Here is a 5,514-nt window from a genome sequence, read left to right as displayed (position 1 = left end):
TCTTAACTATTGTCAACAAGAACATCAACTATTTTACAACATGCCTTCATAGAGAACAACTTAATTGTTCAAATCATTTTAAGATCTTAACTATTGTCAACAAGAACATCAACTATTTTACAACATGCCTTCATAGAGAACAACTTAATTGTTCAAATCATTTTAAGATCTTAACTACTGTCAACAAGAACATCAACTATTTTACAACATGCCTTCATAGAGAACAACTTAATTGTTCAAATCATTTTAAGATCTTAACTATGGTCAATGATGAAGGCAGTCTCCAATAAAAGTTTAAGAGATGAATAGGTCGATGCTATAGCTTAATCAAACTAGTTCAGCAACTAAGTTTCTGGCATTTATAAATAATGTCACCAATTATTACTAATGTGTCTTTCTCTAGCTTTTTATACTTGTGTTCACTAAGTGCAGAGTTTATGTTCTCCTTAAATCTATCTTGTATGAAGACCAAATATAAAATGTAATATTCCTTTGTGAAGTCCTGAAGTAAAATGTAATCTATTTTGTATGAAGACCAAATATAAAATGTAATATCCCTTTGTGAAGTCCTGATGTAAAATGTAATCTATTTTGTATGAAGACCAAATATAAAATGTAATATTCCTTTGTGAAGTCCTGATGTAAAATGTAATCTATTTTGTATGAAGACCAAATATAAAATGTAATATTCCTTTGTGAAGTCCTGATGTAAAATGTAATCTATCTTGTATGAAGACCAAATATAAAATGTAATATTCCTTTGTGAAGTCCTGATGTAAAATGTAATCTATCTTGTGTGATGACCAAATACAAAATGTAATATTTCTTTGTGAAGTCCTGATGTAAAATGTAATCTATTTTGTATGAAGACCAAATACAAAATGTAATATTCCTTTGTAAAGTCCTGATGTAAAATGTAATCTATTTTGTGTAATGACCAAATATAAATGTAATATTCCTTTTGAAGACCTGATGAAATATGTGATCTATCTTGTATGAAGACTTAATACAAAATATAATATGAAACCTGTATAATCTCTGACAAAATTTCAAAATGATACACACATTTTAACAAGTTTAAAACCAAATATGATTATGAATTATGTCAATAATTTACTATTATATTTATATAAACCACCACAGTGTATACAAATCTGTACTGATGTGCATGTACACCACAGTTATGCCTGAAATAGATACTGCTCTCTCTTAGTTTTATTACCACTAATATCTGCTGCTATTACCAATGCCTAATATGATAACACTTCTTTAGTGTAAAGTTACTGCCTTCACTTCTTAAACTCCACCATGTATATATCCTTTACTTTTAAAAGATTATGTTTTAGCTTAGCCTTGGCAAACCCTTCCACTTGTTACAGCTAGTTATATAGAGCACCACCTCAGGCTACGGTGTAATACTCTAAAAATATAATGACCTAACAAAACAGTACTTAGTAGCACTACTATCGTACATATAAACTATAATAAAGTTAAAATATATATATATATATATATCAGTAAATTGTTCTTGGAACTTTGGTTAAAACGCATATTTGGTTCAAAATTTATTTGTTCACTTAAAAATTACTGCAAAAGCGTAAGCCTAAAATACTATATATTATTACTAAGTATTAGTACTATTACTGCTCCGGTACTTGTACTGTTGTTGTGTACTACTATCTTTAGTTTAGACTAACGTCTATACCAAAAATATTTTCATACTCAGAACATTATAATTAAATTAGTAAATTATTCCTTATATTTTAAAATATGAGGAATAATATAATATGCAACAAAATCTACCGTACATGAAAATCTTACTTTTCGAACTTTTACTTCGACTATGGAAATTTACTGTGTAGTAAAAGTAAAAATAATTTCCCCAACCTCCACTACTTTCGCCCTCTGGTGCTACGAATTTAAATGTTTTATTTAAAACAAGAAATTATATTTTGTCCAATGAATAACCAAAAAAGCAAATTATGGATAACAAACACATTATGTTCATTAAGCATTTTCTAAGCTATTTATGAATAAAAAGGGCTCAAATTCATATTTGATAAAATAGAAATAATAACACTATTTAAATCATTTTAGATTATGAATTTATTTTAAACATACACAAAATAAGTTAACAAAAACAAAAAAGTTAAGAGTGTTTAATTAACAGTATGCATATATCAAATCGAGGAGTAGTTGCGAATTTGATAAGCATAAAACAGACTTCGTTCTCAAAATTACGTCCATACACGCCCTGTAGGTCAACGATAACTTTGCGGATATACAATGTTGGAGAGAGGCAATATATCTCATTGTGTAGCTTTGCGCTAAAAAATAGCCAAAACCATTCATACACTTTCAACTTTATGTTTTATTTTTCATCTTTTGCATTTGTGAATTTAGCAATGATTATTCAAAAGCCGGAACTTTTAAAATTATAACTGAGTTTAAAACAAATCGCCATTTTACTTTGTTTGTCCTGTATGCTTTTAAGATATTTAGATAAAAATCAGCGAGAAAAAGAGCTAATTCATATAAAATGTTGTTACGTATCGGGTCGTTTGTTAATTTCCGGTATAAATTCTCCCCGAGGAACTTTAGCGATACAAGTCCTTTCTTAATTAAAACTAGTTTATTCTTTCTCACTACAACTTTGCAATACACAGAATTTCCACGGTCACTTTAACTTCAACACATGCTATAATTCACAACGATTCACGCACTTTACTTACGGTCACTACCGCTCACTTGACTCAATTATCTGTCTCTATATCTCTTTTCAATCTGCTATTATTATCTCCGCTTTATTTGCCGGGCTTATATATTAAAATAGACGGCGTCTGGCAAACACTCGAGCCGTCATGATCCTTCTAGAAACTCATCACGTGTTACCAGGTTCACTTGACTTCCGCTGTCGTAACAATATCTATGGTTTTAAAACTTTATTATCGGTTTTAAAGATTTATTCTCAAGTATTATTCCTGTTGAAAGTGTTATTGGCTGCCATTACAGCAAAAAATTAAAAATGAATGTTAAAAACATACAGTGTTTTCTCTATTTGTTAAAATTGTTTGTATAAGAACATTTTTTTTTGGTTCATGTATCTTGATTTAATTTTTTGAAGACGACGTTTCTGGAATAAACTCTTCATTCTTATGTTTAAAACCATTTAAATTTTTAACATAATTTTGAACAGTTTGTTTAGACCAACATTATACTGTAAGTTGTAACGTTTTGGATGGTTGGGCGGGTTCTTTTCGATTATTAGGTAAAAATAATGCCATTTCCAGTTCACGCAAGAATATCGAATTTCTTCAATAAATGTTTAGTATGGCTGTATTCACTTGTAGGTCTAATGCATAAACTCTGAAACGAATGTAGGCCTTACTCACTTTAACTTTTCAGAATTCCACTGCTAATCGATCGAGAAACTGAACAGTTTGGATATTACCATAATGTCAGTTAGTTAATTAGTTCAGTGTTGTGAATATTGAGTTTGTGTTACGACGAAAAAAATAGGTACAAAATTAACAAGTAAGTAAAATTTGTGTAAGACGTAGTTTATTGGCGAAGTTAAGCCTATTAGTGAACGTTAGTTATGTTATAGGAGTTGGTAACCCTTCAATGAAGAAGAGCCTTTTTTGTGTGCAAGACCAAAACATTTCGAAAACCGCAACATGCATGAATATGAATACTCTAAATATTAATATACGAAAATGTCTTTCTACCTTTGAGTTCTTGTTGTTGGCAAGTTTCTCGTTGCAAATTAGGCATAGCAGAAATCCGGTTAAACGCATAGGATTCAGTCCATTCACTTTCAAATCTTTGATGTTCATCCTCTATATTTCTCCTTTTTAAAGTCATTTTTACGTTTGAATAGTTTTATTTTATTTTGATTTTACACTTTTTTTCTAACCATAACCGCCTAATGAGGTCTCGACACACACACATCTGCTTAAATTTCACGTTTAAATTATAATTGTTTGAGGATTGTTGTTTTGGCAATAAAGGTTATAGAATTTGAATGTAAAAGGCTAGAGATGTGAAGTGCAACTGTATCATGTTTTTTATTTAAAAATTAAAAACGTTCAAAGAAATAAAGCAAATCTGATGTTATCATTCCGTCTGTATGCCTGGTTGAATTTTTTTTATTCTGACAGATTAGAATTTACGCTTTTCATTATTTGGTGGGGTATTTATAAAGAGCCGCGGGTTGCCGGCCCTTGTGCTTTGGTAACCAGACATCCCAGTTTGACCCCCAGTGGCACAGCGGCATGCCCGCAGACTTATACTCCTAAAAATCGGGTTTCGATACCCGTGGCGGGCAGAGCACAGATAGCCCTTTTTGCTTAATAACAAAACATCATCGTCCCGGTTTTGCCGTGACAGTCCGATTTTTTAGTAGTTTGTCCCCGTGTTCTCGGGAAGCACAAAACGTCCAGGTTTTATGATAGACATCAAATCTCTTGAAAGTTTCTGGGCGTGGTGACAAACACGGGTCTGCGCAGGGCTGAATGTGGATACAATTAAGGCAGTGCTCATCGTCAAAACACACTTTACATTGTCGTTTACTGAATTTTATCACTATTTAAAAAAAAACAGAACTTTTACATTCCATTCATTCTTCACAAGAATGTGCCTAAAAGTTTCAAAGTAATGCCAAAACCTAAAAGTAATATTTTTGAAAATGTTATAGATTCATAAATAAATCCAAGTATGAAGTAGCCTATCACTAAGCAAAGACATGCTAAGTATGTAGGGATCGGCCGAGAAAATAATAGCCGCCGCATTCAATCTGATCATTCTGTGATGCTTACAAATAGCTGCTAAAGTTGAGTTATAGTCTTATCTGAGCACCTACTTGTATAACAGTTATATTATTCTGTTCTTCTACCAGACACATTTTCTGGGGGGGAAAAAAAAAGGAAAGTACTACTTAACAGTGAGTTCAGTTTATAAGCATATATTACTTCCATGTTCCATAAATAATTTCATTTCTAGTCAATAGATGGCAGCACAAATTGTTCTTATAAAACGACCGTTTGTGAATTCTTATTACACAAACATGATATCTGCCAAAACAATTTTAGTAAAAGTAAATAAAGATTAATTTATCAAGTATTTTTTCAACTGACAGATCTGTGTACATGTTATTGATGTCTGAGTTTAAAAACACCAGTTTCTTAATTATCAAGACAGTATGTTGTATAGCAGTCTACTTCACATTTTCAGTGAGGTCGAGCGTGGCAGCTGTGTGTGTACACATGGTATTATACTTCATGGCTTGGAATCTGTATGATGTCCTACTTATTAATTCTCATGACCCTAGCATGTGGTGGAGTCGATTGTATGTACATGCAGTCAGTTGGAAGGCATGGGTTCTATAAATATCCCCTTAACGCCAGTCCAGCACTCTAGGGTACTGACCTGGAGGATCCATTCCAGCTTCTCTGAACCCCAACACAATCCAAAATTAGAGAAACTGGTGATATTAACGATATATATTACTATTGA

General features: G+C 31.7%; 1 protein-coding gene across 1 annotated transcript in view; it reads right to left on the bottom strand.

Annotated features, from left to right (window-relative positions):
- Nucleotides 1-1,902, bottom strand: part of LOC111089667 (ubiquitin carboxyl-terminal hydrolase MINDY-1-like) — a gene marked incomplete at its 3' end in the record, with an annotated part of 8,280 nt that extends 6,378 nt beyond the window's left edge. Inside the window, exon 1 of the mRNA XM_022402575.1 lies at nucleotides 1,822-1,902. The remainder of the gene's footprint in view (nucleotides 1-1,821) is intronic.
- Nucleotides 1,903-5,514: the final 3,612 nt, after the last annotated feature.

The sequence above is a fragment of the Limulus polyphemus genome, unplaced genomic scaffold (genome assembly GCF_000517525.1).
Source record: "Limulus polyphemus unplaced genomic scaffold, Limulus_polyphemus-2.1.2 Scaffold6971, whole genome shotgun sequence".
Taxonomy (NCBI): Eukaryota; Metazoa; Arthropoda; class Merostomata; order Xiphosura; family Limulidae; genus Limulus; species Limulus polyphemus.
The sequence above is the reverse complement of the archived record's forward strand: the minus strand, read 5'-3'. Positions and strand labels throughout refer to the sequence as shown.